We start from the raw sequence: 17905 nt of genomic DNA, 5'->3' as shown, positions 1-17905 counted from the left end.
AAGCCAGGTCTACTTATTTTTAGTTCAGTACTATTTGTGCTTATTTTGTCTAAGGTTACTTTGGTCCCTAGTGTTCGGTTTTTAGTTTTAAAATAATTAAAACTTTATTCAACTATTTAAATTTTATCTTTTCTAGATTTTGTTGGAGGTTTTTGTGGTACAGTAGAAATGTCACTAGCCTTGAAATTGAACTGATCTGTGAATTCCAGATCTGTCACTAACTAGTTGAGAGGGAATATTGACAAATGCAGTAGGGTTTCTGAGCCTCAATTTATTCATTTGTTGAATGGCGTTAACAATTTGCTGATTATGAGATTATTGTGAGGATGAAAATGTAAACGCTTATTGTTCTGTTTAGTCTTTTATAGAATTTTTGGCCAAATTTTATTAAGATTAATTTAACTAAAAGTAATTTATCTTATTCAAATTCTCATCTGTGTTTACATTTGAAGATGATTAAAAGTGTTTTTCTGACTAATGCCATCCATTCTTTCCATAGTATGTGATGCTGATCTATCCTTTGTAAGGAAAGCATATATCACAATTATAAGGTAACAAACATTCTTTAAAAAATTTATTTTTATTTTTTTATGACACCTGCAGACCTGCTTCACTGTCTGTGAAGCAATCCCCTGCAGGTGGGGAGCCGGGGTCTCGAACTGAGATCCTTACACTGGTCCTTGCACTTTGCACCACATGCGCTTAACCCACTGCACTACCACCAGATCCCCACAAATATTCTTCTTAAGCCTTATCTCCTCTCTAAACCAAGCACTTTGGGACATGCTTCAATAGGTGGAAAGAAGAGAATTATAAAATTTAATTTGTGTTTTCAGGCAATGTTGGATTCACCAGCGGGGAGATATCATAAACAAATGGAGAAGTAAATAGGAATAGATAATTTAAATAATACTTGAAGCAAATTTAGAAGCACTGTCTCAGGTATTGCACGAGTGATTCATGAGCAACATGTGCTAATACAACTCTCTGAAGAATGGTCAACATTTACATCCATCCGACGCTAACATGGTCAGCCAGAATCAACACAAGACATACTTTCCTCCTGTCTCCAGGGCAACGGGGGAAGGCAAAGGAATGCTTTTTCAAAGTACTTAGAAATCTCTCTAAAGTCATGAAACATAAAATCAATTTTTTCCTGTTTTGGACTCTATCCGCGTGATAACATTAAAATATGAATCAGTTCTTATTTGTAATCTCTGTATTAGATAAACGGAATGATTAAAACAATCAGTTGAATGCAGTGTTTCTTTTACTCCACTTTAGGTAGTAGGGTATTTTAGTATTAGAGCATAAAATAATTATTATGGTTTGTTATGAATACTCTTTAGAATTGAAAACTCCAGGTAGAAGTAATGCACTCTTGCACACATAGCTGCATTATTCATAATTGCCAAAACCTTGAAAGCAACTTAAATGTCCGTTGACAGATGACTGACTGAAGATGTGTGGGAGGTGTAAGCGGTGGAATACTACTTTGTTATAAAAAGGTGACGTTGTGTCCTTTGGCACAAAACAGATGGGATTGGTGGTGAGTGTGCTAAATGTTATAATTAAAGAAGATATAACGACTTGATGTTTTCACCCATATGCAGAATGTAAATAACTAAAACATATGAACTTGCCAAAAAGAACCCAACTGATTCTTGTGCTTTATGAAAGGTACATGAGGTACTGGAGGAGATTGAGGGGGGCAGAACGGGGGAAGATAGGCAATGGATTTCCTTGGGGTAGTGGTATTGAAACTTTGGGGTGGTGGGCCTGATGAGTCATATCTAGGTATAAAGCTATATTTCTGATATCATATAATTTTGCAAGCCAATGTCAAATGAATTCAAAATAAAGCATATTTCAAAAACTGAATCTTGCCTGGTTTTCCCAAAGTGAAATAAAAAAAATCAAACTAGAATTAAATGAATGAATTAATTTTTGGACATCTAATTTGAATATTCCAGTTTTCTTTTTTATTCGTACTCTTGACACCATTGCTTTTTTGGTTTGCTCACATTTCCCACTTATATTCCATACAGGTTTTGTAATTGATACGTGTGTAAGGACCTCATCTCAACATTACCTATATAGACGTTCATATTTATGTTTCCGCAAGATGTTCTTGGTCCATACTGATCTTTTCTTGGTCTAGTCCTGGGATGTGACATTCCTTCAAGGAATCTTAATTTCTTTTAAATATATGTTGATCAATTCGTATGACATGAAGGGGACAAAAGAGGTCACTAAATAGTTTCAAGTAGAATTAAGTTCCTTGAAGCCACGGCTGTGACTTTACATTCAAGTCTTAGGACCCATAAATAAAACTACATTACACTGAGAATACATCTAAAAGAAAAGGCATAAAGGTAGCCACACAGCGTGAGCCAGCTTCTGTCTTAAAGTCTTTGATCCTTCATTCTCCAGCAGTGTTTCCCAAGAGTGGATTCCAAAAAGAGAGAGCACTGTTTCAGCAAATGTCTAATCTTACACCAAACCAGTTTGATTCCACATTGTTCAGTCCTATGCTAATACTAAAATGACATCAGCTAAACGTGCCCACATAGTCCCGCCTCCCTCTTTGTTTATTGGCATTAACAGGCATAATGAATCATGTGCTTCCAATAAACAACAATAAATCATCTCTTTCTCTCTTTCTTTCTTTCTTTCTTTCTTTCTTTCTTTCTTTCTTTCTTTCTTTCTCTCTTCCTCTCTTCCTCTCTTCCTCTCTTTCTTTTTTACATTTCATTTATTTATTAATTAAAAAGATAGGAGGAGAAAGAGAAAGAACCAGACATCACTCTGGTACATGTGCGGCTGGGGATGGAACTCAGAACCTCATGCTTGAGAATTCAGTGCTTTATCCACTGTGCCACCTCTTGGACCACAACAGTAAATCATTTCCAAATAATTTGAATCTCATCTGCAAAATGTTACATTTTATGGTGTCTGTAGATATGTAAGTTGCCTACAAAATGTAATGATTCATAGGTCAACAATTGACTGCAGTTAATTAATACCTTAAAGAAGGTAGTAAACGATAAGCAATGATTTTTCTTTTTTAAAATCAGAACACTGTTCAGCTCTGCTTTCTGGGGGTCCTGGGGATTGACCTGGAACTTTGGAGACTTAGGCATGAGAGTCTCTTTCCATAACCATTATGGTATCTAACCCCCCCCCCCATAAATTCTTTAAGAAAAGATTAGCCAAGCTAATCTGCACTTGGTCAGCAAAGACGATAAGGTAAGTCTTGACAGCTGTTAAGATGTCTGCAGCCACTTTGTGCCTTAAAGTGAACCTTTGCCTTAGCCAAGGATCTGGTTTTCCTAGAGGACTTCCTCCTTCCCTCCCTTTCTTTTGCTTATTTTTATTTATTTAAAAAATATTTATTTATTTATTATTTTTTTTTCTTTTTTTATTTAAGAAAGGATTAATTAACAAAACCATAGGGTAGGAGGGGTACAATTCCACACAATTCCCACCACCCAATCTCCATATCCCACCCCCTCCCCTGATGGCTTTCCCATTCTCTATCCCTCTGGGAGCATGGACCCAGGGTCATTGTGGGTTGCAGAAGGTAGAAGGTCTGGCTTCTGTAATTGCTTCCCTGCTGAACATGGGCGTTGACTAATCAGTCCATACTCCCAATCTGCCTCTCTCTTTCCCTAGTAGGGTGGGTCTCTGGGGAAGCTGAGCTCCAGGACACATTGGTGGGGTCTTCAGTCCAGGGAAGCCTGGCCGGCATCCTGATGACATCTGGAACCTGGTGACTGAAAAAGGTCTGGCTTCTGTAATTGCTTCCCCGCTGAACATGGGCGTTGAACATGGTCCATACTCCCAGTCTGCCTCTCTCTTTCCCTGGTAGGGTGTGTCTCTGGGGAAGCTGAGCTTCAGTCCAGGGAAGCCTGGCCAGCATCCTGATGACATCTGGAACCTGGTGACTGAAAAGAGAGTTAACATACGAAGCCAAACAAATTGTTGAGTAATCATGGACCCAAAGCTTGGAATAGTGGAGAGGAAGTGTTAGGGGGGTACTCACTGCAAACTCTAGTGTACTTCTGCTTTCAGGCATATATTTTGCAGTAGTTTACGGATACGTGTGAACATATGCTCTCTCTCACAGAACCTGGTCTATATCTAGGTTTTGGGACTTTGTTAGAAAGTGAACCACCTGAGATGGAATTAGAGTATACTATGAAAGGAAAGGTCTCACCCGAGTAATGAAGCTGAAGGGTTGTCATTCCACACGTGAAGTCTCTGGACACAGTCTGAAGTGAAGCATGTTGAGGTAGCAATCGTTGTATTGGTTAGGTTGCGATCGGCAGATGCAATATTATTTGATATGGATTGGGAGATGCATACGGGAAAGTGGGCCCTATCCAAGGGTTCCAGGACTGGGGGAAGTAGAGGCTCTATAGTGGAGATGTGAGGTTCCTGCTGTCTTAGGGTTCAGAAAGACAATGGATAGTTAATGTTATCATCACATTAATTGGTAATTGGGTTAACTTTGAAAAGTCCTTTTGTTAGGGTTTGCTGTACAGTACCCAGTATCTTGTATATAGCTGTGCTATTGGTTGCTTCATTATTTATTTATTTTTGGATAGAGATAGAAATTTAGATGGGAGGAGAGATAGGGAGACAGAGAGACATCTGCAACTTTCCTCCTGCCTGTGGTGACCAGGGGCTTGATCCCAGGTCCATATGCACAGTAATGTGTGCACTTAACTAGGTGTGCCACTGTCTGGTCCCTCTTCTTTGATTTTTATAGAGATAGGAAGAAATTGAGAGGAAAGTAGGGTAGAGAGGGAAAGATAAAGAAGCTTTCCCCTTGCAGGTTAAAGCCAGGGGCTTGAACTCTGGTCCTTGTACATGGTAATGTGTTCTATTGGGTGTACCACCACCTGGTCCCTTTCCCAGTGGATTTTGACGTGTGGAAAAGTCAACTCATGTACACTCATAACAGTTCATGGTTGACATTAACATGACTTCACTCCTCCCACAACAGTTCATGGTTGACATTAACATGACTTCACTCCTCAGAGGCTTCATTAATCTTGTTATTATTCTTACAGTTTTCATTCGCTTGGCTTTACTATTTCAGAAAATCCTTGCCTGGGAACATAAAGTCACAAATAAGCTTATTGCTAATTTCAGGAAGTTCCTGAAGAATCTTTTTAAATCTGTATTAAATCACTCCATTAAAGCAACATCAGGCAGCTGTTGATTCTACAGGAGCTGCTTTGAAACCCTTTATTCAAAACATTTCCCTCTGAGTTCGTTAATCCAAATTATTAGACTATACTTATATAATCATAACAGTGCCCTCCTTACAACCAAAGATTCATCTCAATTCAGATCTTCTCTCAGATCTGACACATATCTTACTGATATCTGTGGTTTTCCCTTTCCGTAATGCCACAAAGATTATTGTCTGTGTAGTGGCCTCTCTTACTGTAGTAAGCAATACACTCTGGTTTGTTTTATCAATAATTAATTAATATTTATTTATTTATTTTCCCTTTTGTTGCCTTTATTTTTTATTGTTGTAGTTATTATTGCTGTTATTGATGTCGTCATTGTTAGATAGGACAGAGAAATGGAAAGAGGAGGGGAAGACAGAGAGGAGACGAGCAAGATAGACACCTGCAGACCTACTTCACCGCTGGTGAAGAAATTCCCCTGCAGGTGTTGGGGGGGTGGAACCGGGATCCTTACTCAGGTCCCTGTGCTTTGCACCACCTGCGCTTAACCCGCTGCACTACCGCTCGACTCCTAACAGGTAATTTTTTAAACAATTTTTTAATTGTTTTTAAATTTTTAAAAATATTTATTTATTCCCTTCTGTTGCCCTTGTTGTTTTATTTTTGTAGTTATTATTGTCACTGTTATTGATGTCGTTGTTGTTGGATAGGACAGAGAGAAATGGAGACAGGAGGAGGAGACGGAGGGGGAGAGAAAGATAGACACCTGCAGACCTGCTTCACTGCCTGTAAAGCGACTCCCCTGCAGGTGGGGAGCCCGGGGCTCAAACCCAGATCCTCATGCCCGTCCTGGTGCTTTGCACCACCTGCGCTTAACCTGCTGCGCCACCACCCGACTCCCCTAACAGGTAATTTTTAATGATGTTTTCAGGGAATAAAGTACACACATCTAAGTTTCATTTCTTATTCTATCTACAAATGATGACTTTTGAAAAAATAAACAAAACAACGATGATCCATCATTTGGAACCACAGGGTGATTTTAATACTCCAAGAGTTTCACTGAACTTTTGAACTCTTTCTTTCTACCCTGCTACGATACGACATTTACAGCCAGAGAGACCCTAAAAATATCATCTATGGCTCAGTCACAACTATTACTATTTAAATTAGTTGGAGTCTGGAAATTTAGTATGGTTTGAGGAATAAAATAAATGGTTTCTCAGCCAGTCAACCTACTTCAACCAAGAAAGCCTTAAAAAAAAAAAAAAAACACAACTGTGTGAATCTTATGTAAATTTGGTATTTATGCGTACCAAACTCTTAGCACTGACATCTGTCTGAGAAGAAACTTCATTTACAGCAGTGGCGGAAATGAAGTTCACTGTGGACTAGTTTTGGATACCATATGCTTTAACATACTGAAAAGGAGGGGGCGGAGAAGCCCTCGAAAAACAGATTTTTTTTTTCTCTCACTGTGGACGATGTTGCGTGACAACATTGTGACATCATAACTTACGCCACTTTATTTGCTGTTGCACCAATATAGCCTCAAGGCATGTAACAGCACCTTGAATGTATGTGGAGCTTTCCTTCCATGGAGCGTCAGGCATTTCACAGGCATTTTCTTTCTAAACCCCACAACATCTCTCTAAGGTATTGCCAAACTGGAGGCAAGCTTCACAGTTTAATCATGTGGAACACATTGGTAAATATAGATGTGCCTTTTAGAAAGTTGCTTCGGAGTGTATTTTGCAGCTCACGCGACGTTTCTCAGGGTGTAAACCAGGGGTGTAATGTAAAGTTTTTGGCCCTCCCCCATGAGAGCTGGGAGGGTAGATGTGTTTGGCAGCTCACAGTGGCGCAGAATGAAAGGAGGGTCGTGTGAAAAAGGCAGGCTGACTGTTACACGTCCTCCCCTTTGCTTCACATTTCCACCACAGAGGGTGCCACCTTTTCCTCCATCTCATTCTATTCTTTTTAGCTTAAAAAAAAAAAATGAACCGAAGTATAAATTTTAAATGGTAATTAAGATTCTAGTTAGATTTTTTTTCGGTGCAGAATACAAAGTCCATTTAATACACAAGGCCTGTTGATAATCCTGGCAGTGTAACCAATACTTATAGTTTTAATGGAAAATGTGTTCCTATGAAATGGAAATATGGCAGCTTTGCAGATACTGCTTTTGTCTTGCCAAATCTACAGGGAAAGGAAATGCGCTTTTAGGATATGTTTGGCTGCCCATGCCCTACCTTTTTTTTTTTTTTAATAGACTCCATGTCTTCTATATTCCTGTTAGAGATCTGGTATAAAGACCTGGAAGCAAATCCTATTTATGTCCTATAATAGTTATGTGAATCCTGAGTCATTAAACCTCCCTAAACTTATTTCCTGACTTGTATCCATACTAATTCACAGGATTGTTGAGAAGATTAAATCGGTTGATGTGTCCGTAAAGTTTTAATATTTCTTTTCTTTTTTAAAAATTATTTATAAAAAGGAAACACTGACAAAACCATAGGATAAAAGGGGTACAACTCCACGCAATTCCCACCACCAGAACTCTGTATCCCTTCCCCTCTCCTGATAACTTCCCTATTCTTTATCCCTCTGGGAGTATGGACCCAGGGTCATTGTGGGGTGCAGAAGGTGGAAGGTCTGGCTTCTCTAATTGCTTTCCCATTGAACATGGGCGTTGGCAGGTCAATCCAATGGACTGGAGTAATATCAGTATGAAGTTATCTAGCAGATGAGAACAAGACTAATCAGAAAGATTTTGGGGCTGGGGAAATAGCATTATGGTCATGCAAAAAGACTTTCATGCTTGAGGCTCTGAGATTCCAGGTTTCATCCCCAGCACTACCATAAGCCAGAGTGAAGCAGTGCTCTGGTCCTTCTCTGTACCTCTCTTTCATAAATAAATAAAGAAAAAGTTAAAAAAAAGGAAATATTTTGACTGTCTAGCTTTCAAAGGGCTATTTTACCTAAACTGGAACACATCTGAAAGCAAAAGAGGTGGGCATACAAGACAACAACATAACTGGGACTATTCTAAGCAAGTCAGGACGTGTGATTGATCTACACATCAGGTACTTTGAGATGGGAAATGCCAATATCTAACTGAATGTCACAGGGGACAGAGATGCTTATACTGTGTGAACAAGAGTGCCATCTATGTAAGTGCCCACATGTAAGTTGAAATTCAATTTTTTTTTAATCTTCACAGCTCCTTGTACAGCTTTTTTTTTTTTTTTTTTTTTGCCTCCATGGCATCATTGGGGCTCAGTGCCAGCACTACGAATCCACTGCTCCTGGGGGCCAATTTTCACTTTTATTGGACAGGACAGAGAGAAATTGAGGGGAGAGGGAAGACAGGGAGAGAGAAAGATAGAAATTTACAGAACTGCTTCACTGCTTGTGAGGTGACTCCCCTGCAGGTGGGGAGCTGGGAGCTTGTGCTTTGTGCTCTGTGTGCTTCACCCGGTGAGCCAATGCCTGGCCCTCCTTTGTTCAGCTTTTGTATTGCCTAAGTGTGCTATGTAACAGCAGGTTGCACACAAGACCATTTTAAGTGGTCTACAGTAAATACTAAAAATTTACAACTATCCTATTTAAGAAATATGTTTCGAAGTAAAATATTTTTTACAAAAAATTTTGTTTAAAACCAGACTTTGCCAGGATGCTGGCCAGGCTTCCCTGGATTGAAGACCCCACCAATGTGTCCTGGAGCTCAGCTTCCCCAGAGACACACCTTACTAGGGAAAGAGAGAGGCAGACTGGGAGTATGGACCGACCAGTCAACGCCCATGTTCAGCGGGGAAGCAATTACAGAAGCCAGACCTTCTACCTTCTGCAACCCTCAACGACCCTGGGTCCATGCTCCCAGAGGGCTAGAGAATGGGAAAGCTATCATGGGAGGGGGTGAGTTATGGGGATTGGGTGGTGGGAATTGTGTGGAGTTGTACCCCTCCTACCTTACGTTTTTGTTCATTAATCCTTTCTTAAATAAAAAATAAAAAAAAAAAACAAAAAAAACCAGACTTTGAACTGATTTAAAGAAAACAAGTAAATTATATTACTATTGATCCACAGCTGTAAGATGTTTGATCTGTAATGACTGACACCCTAGTTGGTAGGATACAAACAATAACATGAAATAACAATAACATGAAATTAGTATGTGAATTATTAATATATATATATATATATATATATATAACCTTTCTCCCATGAAAAGTTATCTGCAGTGCTGGAGATAATGAAAGAACCAAGCACCTGTACATTCCCCAGGTGAAAGGAATAGAAACGGGGTGCCAGGCAGTGGTGCTCCTGGTTAAGGGCACATAGTACTATGCGCAAGATCCCAGGTTCGAGCCTTGGCATTGGGGATATGTCACAAACGGTTAAACAGTTCCATAGGCGTCTGTGTTTCTCTCTCCCTCTCTGTTTCCATCTCCTCTCAATTTCTTTCTGTCCTATTCGATGAAAATTAAATCAAAAAATAAATAAGGAAAGGAAGAAAAGGAAAAAATGGACAGCAGGAGCTATGGATTTGTAGTGTCAGTACCAACCCCCAACAATAACCCTAGAGGAGAAAAAAAAAAGGAATAGAAACGGGACATTTGCAGTTGAAGATGAAACTTGTTTACGTACAAGTCAATCCTGGACCTCGTCATCATCTTCTGAACATTTTTAGTATAATTACATGATTAAAAGCAAGGTATCATCTGCATTTAAGAACTGAATAGTTATATCTTAATGCTTTTCAGCCACCAAGTTGCGCCAACATGACGCCAACATGAATGAATTCTCTGGGCAGGCAACCTCACCAATGTGTCCTGGAACCCCACCTCTCATGAGCCTTTCCCCACTAGGGAAAAATAGAAATAGGCTGGGAGTATGGATTAACCTGCCAAGGCCCATGTTCAGTGGAGAAGCAATTACAGAAGTCAGACTTCCCACTTTCTACATTTCATAATGATCCTGGGTCCATGCTCCCAGATGGATAAAGAGTAGGAAATCTTCCAGTGGAGGGGATAGGATGTAGAACTCTGGTGGTAGGAATTGTGTGGAATTGTGCCCCTCTTATCTAACAGTCTTGTTGATCATAATTAGATCAATAAAAAACCTGAAAAATAAAGAATTGAAAAGGTATGGCAAAATCTGATATGCACAGTGGATTAAACTTTGTGGGAGCTGTTTATTTGTTTAAATGCATTGGTCCACAGTAGAGAGTTAGCCTTATCCTGAGAATTTCAGAAATAAGCCTCCTCAGATTCTTTGAGTATTTCATTTCATTCTCTTATATTCCAGAAAGTCTTTCCTGGTATTTGGTTCCAATCTCTGCTCATGGAAGCTCAGTCAACAGCCAGGAAGGCATTAACATTCTACCTCTCTGGGTTTGGCTACAAAGGTTCTGACAGCTTTGGACTTCTTAATAAAACCTCACCTTGCTTTGTTTGCACCCAGTTTCCCTCTTTTGTTTGTGATTTCTGTCAGGGGAAAACATGAATGCTCCCTATTGTTTTTTGGTTATTTAATTAAATAGAGTCAATTTAGATAATGTAGCAAGACACTTGGGCAGGAGTGATCAGAAGTCAGCCATTAGTGATTATACCTTTTTTTTTTTTTTCCCCCCCGAAAACACACCAATGTATTGGAGAAAGAGTCATTCACAGACACTGGTGGGCACTCAGGCTCAGGGTTTTGTTAAGCTTTACAAGTATTTATGTATAATTTTATGTGTATTTTCAGAGTTTTTCTTTTTTTTTTTTTCTTGTGGAACTTTGAAAAATGAAGAGAATTAAGTTGTTTCTAAAAAGGCAAAGCAGCCTGCCATCTCTTTTTCTTTTCTGGGCTATGGTCCAATTTGCACAGCAGTTGCAAAGAAAAAGCAAACGCATCACTAGATTCAGCGAGAAATATTGTAACAGTATGTAATCTCTGTCAAGATAAAATTGCTTTGTGATTTACATTACAATAAATCCTGACCTTTAAGTGCTGCAGACTAAGCTAATCTGTGAAGCACTTTATTCCAACACTGAATCAGCGACTGAAGCTCAAGCAAATTGACTGTATTAGTCCCACCGTGGTGTGGGTAAAGAGCCTATATATATCGAAGTAGATTACAGAGTATTGTTCTGTGTGTACTATAATAAGTAGAATAATTGAAATATTCAATCTGTTTCATCATTGTGAAATAATAGAATTATTTTAGCCTTCCTTCTGTTTGCCTATTATAGGAATTATAAGTAGCTTCATTTAAATATCACCAGGGCCTGATTTAGATCGATGAGAACAAGGAAATTCAGAATTAAGGCTCAAATACCACATGGCATTTGAGCCTTAATTCACTTATTATGACTTAGTTTATTTCTGTGAAATGGTTAAGATCTTGTGTTGCATTTCTTAGTAGCAGCTCAGAATTTTTGTCATTATTTTTTTTGTCTGCACTAGCCAAGTGTTGAACTTACCAGTCACTGGAATGTAGAGTTTTTCTAAGAAATATTATGAATTAAAAAAAAAATAACTAGATGGGGCTGAGCTGGTGCCTTGTAAGCATGAGGCTTGTGTACCATTCTGATCCCAGCACCACATAAACGTAATAAAGACAAAACCCAAAAGAAATCCATCCAGGCCTGGTGAAGAAGTGCTTTCTCGGTTTCATTTACAAGTTAAGAAAAACAACAAGAATTGTCACCTTTAGGGCATATTTGGCCATTTCCAATATTATTTCCTCCTTTCTTCTCAATTTTGATTACACTCACACTAAACAATTTTATTTTTCCAGAGGTCACTGATTCTCCTCCCCGCCGCTCCCAGTATTTTTTTTTTCTATATATTTTGAACAGATTCTGTTACATGCTGTCAAATCTACTTTCTCCCAGAAATACCCAATTTGCTGCTTCTTTTAAAAGAGGTTTATTTATTTATTTTCATGTTTTTGTAGTGTGTGTGTGTGTGTGTGTGTGTGTGTGTGTGTGAGAGAGAGAGAGAGAGAGAGAGAGAGAGAGAGGTGGGGGAAAGAGAGAGGACTGCTCAGGTCTGGCATATGAATCTTGTGCCCCATGCATGTGGGATCTGTGTACTACCATTAAATTATCCCCCAGTGCCTAATTTGCTGTAAATGACACTAAAATGCTCACACTAAAATGCTCACCTATATGTTCATTAAAACGTTTTCCATTTCTTTTCTTATCATACTCAAGTTTGATAATTCTTCCATCCCCTCTATCTCACATGCCTTTTTCTCCTGCTTAATGGTAGGCGGATCCTGAATTTTTTTAAAAACCACCCTGTCCATCCACTCTCTCTCTCTCTCTCTTTAAAGCTTATTTCTTTCTTTTATTTTTATTAAATTTGTAAGACAAAGAGAATTGAGAAGGAGAGATTGAACCTGAGTCTTTGTGTATTCAACTAAGTGGGCCACTTGTCTGGCCCTGTTGTTTTTTAGTTTGTTTGTTTTGTGTTCAGGTCCAGGGCAGTTCGCCCCAAGGTATACATTCTGATACTTTTAAATTAAATGAACAGTAGAGGAATGAATGACATCCTAAGCCATTTTTTCTCTAAAATCAGAAAATACATTTCTGATGTGAAAGCCATTCCTGCACCTGAAGGTGGCAAGATTTCCTCACCACCAGAGATTGTTTCCAAGCCTGATTCCTTGTATAAATACTCTGTGAAATTCCTTTCCAAATTAGTGTCTAAACTTAAAAATTCTTCTGTGTGTGATCAATTCCTCAAAGACTGATGGTCTCTTTACCTGGAAAAAAAAAATAATCCTATGTTACCGCCATACACATGAATTAATTTGTTCCTCTTCAGCTCATGTGTTTCATGTCAATTTAATTACTAGGCCAACCAAAATTACCTAACGTGGTGGGGGAATCTCTCCTTCCCTGATAGGGTGCTGAATTTTTTTTTAATATTTATTTTATTTTATTTATTCCCTTTTTTTGCCCTTGCTGTTTTTATTGTTGTAGTTATCATTGTTGTTGTCATTGTTGGATAGGACAGAGAGAAATGGAGAGAGGAGGGGAAGACAGAGAGGAGGAGAGAAAGATAGACACCTGCAGACCTGCTTCACCGCCTGTGAAGCGACTTCCCTGCTTGTGCCGGTCCTTGTGCTTTGCGCCACCTGCGCTTAACCCTCTGCACTAGAGCCCGACTCCCAGGGTGCTGAATTTTTTAATCTATTAATTATTATTGAGAGAGAGAGTGTGTGTAAATCATTAACCCCTGCCCCCCTCCATAAAATGTTAAGAGGCAAGCAAGCAAACAAGCCAAGAAACAAACAAACAAAAACCACCACAGCTTCTGATCTGAGGTTGGTGCTGTTCTGGGAGAGGAGTAGATTCTGAAGCTGCAGCACAAGACAGGAGTGGCTCATAGAAACGAGAAGGACATTTTCCTCCTTTGAATTGTCAGTATTCATTGCTGAAGAACTTTTATTTTTCATCTCTGCGTGTTGGAAAATTACTCCTTAATGGCCAGCTACAAGTTGGGATTTCTTAGACTTTTAGACTTCTCTACTGGGGACCTTTATCTGCAGGGAAGTATATGACTAAACAAGGTTCTTTCAGTCATACCTCTCCCTGCAAGACATATGGGTCCTGTGGTGATTCCCCAGGGGTTGCATCTAGGTTCTGCATGATAAATGGATAACTATGTGCGACTGTGGCTCTATCTCAGGGGCTGTGTCTAGCTTTATAGGATATATGCGAGGTACCTGGGGAGCAGAACCAAGACAACTGCTCTATCTGTGAAGCAGTTGTCTTGGTTCCATTTTGAAGGTGCTTTTTAAAATGTTTTAATTGAGGGGGTCAGGCAGTAGCGCAGCCAGATAAGAGCATATGGCGCAAAGCACAAGGACCTGTGTCAAGGATCCCGGTTCAAGGCTAAGACTTCCCACGTGCAAGGGAGGTTGCTTCACAAGCGGTGAAGCAGGTCTGTAGATGTCTATCTTTCTCTCCCCCTCTGTCTTCCCCTCCTCTCTCAATGTCTCTCTGTTCTGTCCAATAACAGTGACAACAATAACAACAACAATAATCACAATGATAAACAACAATGGCAATAAAAAAGGGGGAAATGTTTTAATTGGGGCCAAGCGATAGCGCAGCAGGTTTAGCGCAAACATTGTGAAGCACAAGGATACCTGTCGAGCTCTCAGCTCCCCACCTGCAGTGGAGTTTCGCTTTACAAGCAGTGAAGTAGGTCTGCAGGTGTCTTTTTCTCTCCCTCTCTATCTTCCCCTCCTCTCTCCATTTCTCTCTGTCCTATCCAACAATAATTGTTGGTATTCTTTGTGTTGGTTTGGCCCCCTTCCCCCTACCTCTGAGAGATTTGGTTTGGCCCCTGCTAGTTTCGCGGGGGCCACTTGTCCCCGCCCCAAGGAACCCCTACAGAGTTCCAGAGTTCTTGGCACGGCTGCGTGAGGGGAAGGATACAGGAGAGATCTGTGTGGTGATTAGTTTGGGTTAGTTTATGAATTGTTGTTTGTGAATAAAGAAATACAGCTTCCCAGCCCAGCCATGTGTCCTCGAGTCTCTGTTCACCACCGTGAAGCTAGCCCAGCCTGCTGGAGCCCCGGACATTGACAACAAATGGCGCCCACGTGGACCTGACCTGTGCATCTCTCAGATAAGTGAAGACAATTTGGCTACCTATGCACTATGGCCTTCTCTTCTGCTTGTGAAGAGATCTCCAAAGGCCTCTGCCCTTTCTTCACGAGACTGTTTCGCTGTTTCTGGAACATTTATCTCTGGACCACTCTGTGGTTTCTGTCCAACGCCAGCCCGCAGGAGCCCAACGCCAGCCCACAGGAGCCGGCTTTCCGCCGCGTGGTGCGGGGCACTGGGCGCGGGCTACCCCCATGCTGCTCGGCCGCTGAGAGCAGGGTACCAGACATGCCAGGCAAAGCTGTAGCCTCTCATGGCCGTGCACCTTGGTGGGCGCCTTCTGCATGGCTGGCCCGCCCGCTGTCCTGCTATGAAGTCTGGGCAGATCCCGGACCACCCGGAGACCGTGGGATCCCTGCCGAAACTGGGCCCCCTGGCCGAGATCTTCAACTCGGCTCTGAAGTCAGAAGAGCTAGAATATGCAGAGATTTGTGCAGAGATCGCAACCTACAATTCCTAAAGCTAAAGTTGCCCAAGAGGCCACCGCTGGACAATGCACTCCCCAAACGGCTAAGACAGTACAGATCTGAATTCGTGTTTGAAATGACATGTCTTCGTAACAAAAGTTTCTCTCCTTGTGTGTTGAAGACCATGTGTATGTGTGTGTTTAAAGTTTGGTAACATTAACTTTAAGGTTAAAAATGTAACTTTAAGGCTAAATTCTTACTAGGCAAAGTTAAATGAAAAAAGGTTTTCAACATAATTCACATAAAGATAAAATTAACTTACATTTAAAGTCTGAGGTAAAAATTAGTTAACAATCAATATATTTTTACTAAGTTGGTCTAAAAAAAACAACCTGCGCACACCTAGGGTGTGTCTCCATCTTGAATGGGTGTAACAAAAGGTTAAAAAGACGTTGTTGATATGTAAAACTTTCAAATTCCTTCTCAATTAGAAATGTTAGATTGTGCTATGGTTATGCTAATAATTCTCATGCCTGAGGCTTTTTTCTTTCTATGGTTCATGTTTGCCTTTCCACATTTTATTGTTTGAACTTTAAATAGCCTTAGAATCATGCTGGAAGGGACTTCCAATTGTAATAGAGTTATCAATTGTGGTAAACTTCTAACCTGCTACTAGTTTTGTTTCATAAGTAAGTGAATTGCAGCTGTCAAGTTCTCTACAGAAAAGCAGAATTCCGATGGCTGACATTCCCCATCGAGACAGACGTACAATTCTTTGGTGGACATCAGGCCTTCCCTTGGCAGCACACTGGTTCTTGTTGCCTGCTTACATGTTTCTCCATGTTTGTGCCAGTTTCTTTTTTTGAAAATGCTGTACGATATAGGTTACTGTTCACCCCATACCCCTGATACTGTGGTCATTTAGTTAAAAAGAAAAGGGGGAATATGTTGGTATTCTTCGTGTTGGTTTGGTCCCCTTCCCCCTACCTCTGAGAGATTTGGCTTGGCCCCTGCTAGTTTCGCGGGGCCCGCTTGTCCCTGCCCCAAGGAACCCCTACAGAGTTCCAGAGTTCTTGGCACGGCCGCGTGAGGGGAAGGATGCAGGAGAGATCTGTGTGGTGATTAGTTTGGGTTAGTTTATGAATTGTTGTTTGTGAATAAAGAAATACAGCTTCCCGGCCCAGCCGTGTGTCCTCGAGTCTCTGTTCACCACCGTGAAGCTAGCCCGGCCTGCTGGAGCCCCGAACTTTGACAACAAATAATGACATCAATAACAACAACAACAACAATCATAATAACTACAACAAAGATGAAACAACAAGGGCAACAAAAGGGGGAAAAAATGGCCACCAGGAGCAGTGGATTCCTAGTGCAGGCCCCAAGCTCCAGCTATAACCCTGGAGGCAAAAAACAAACAAACACACAAACAAAAACACAACAATTCAGAGGTGAGCAGGGCTCTGGTAAAAATAAAAAAACTATTTTAATTAATTAATTGATTTGGTAGAGACAGAGAAATGGAGAGGAAAAGGAAGGTAAAAAGGGAGAGAAATGATGGCAGAGGAGGACTTAGTGGGGGTTGAATTGCTATGTGGAAAACTGGGAAATGTTATGCATGTACAAATGATTGTATTTTACTGTCGACTGTGAACCATTAATTCCCCAATAAAGAAATAAAAACAAAAAAAAAAAGGGAGAGAAAAATAGAGACAACTACATCATGGCTTCACCGTTTATGAAGCTTCCACTCTGCAGGTGGGGACTAGGAGCTTGAACAGAGATCATTGAGCGTGTTAATATGTATGCTAAACAGGGTGTGCCACCTCCCAGCCTCCAGGCTGCATTTTAATCTTAGTTAAGCAGATCCAGAATAATGTTTAAGACCAATCTATCTCTGAGGCTAAAGAGATCTGAAAGGCTGAGAAACCTATGAAAAAAAAATGCTCCAAGTCTTTGATGGCCAGAGAAATGCAAATAAAGACAACAGTGAGATACCACTTCACTCCTGTGAGAATGCCATACACCAGAAAACAGCAAATAGCAGCAGCAAATGCTGGAGAGGTTGTGGGGACAAAGGAACCCTCCTGCACCGCTTGTGGGAATGTCAATGGGTCCAACCCCTGTGGAGAAGAGCAGTCTGGAGAACTCTCAGAAGGATTGGCCTGGGTCTTTTTGCTGGGCTCTTGCCATAATAGACAAGACCCTAGTGGAATCTATCCCCCAGAGCCTTTTTCCCGACTTTACTTTGCACAACTAATGAATGAATTTAGAAACCATACACTTGAACACTTGCCCTTTGAAATTCATTTCAAACGAAGTAGCGAAGATGAACTTAACCCAAGAGGGGAATCCTTCTGACATCTCCATCCCCTCAGTAGGGTTTCATGCCTGTAAAGTCAGGTGCTTTATCTGCTGAGTTATTTCACAGCTCACTGTTTAAGACTTTTATTTAGCTTTAACAGTTCTTATGAGACTTATTTTTTGTAGGTAGGCAGGTAAGTGATAAGAAGGTTTTACAAAATTCTGCACACAAGAAACCATGCCATTTCTTTTCATTTGTTGTGCTGAGTATGACTTTTAATTTTAGAGGGTGAGGGAGAGAGGGAAAGAAGAA

The sequence above is a fragment of the Erinaceus europaeus genome, chromosome 11 (assembly GCF_950295315.1).
Source record: "Erinaceus europaeus chromosome 11, mEriEur2.1, whole genome shotgun sequence".
In the NCBI taxonomy this organism is placed as follows: domain Eukaryota; kingdom Metazoa; phylum Chordata; class Mammalia; order Eulipotyphla; family Erinaceidae; genus Erinaceus; species Erinaceus europaeus.
Note: the sequence above shows the minus strand (reverse complement) of the source record.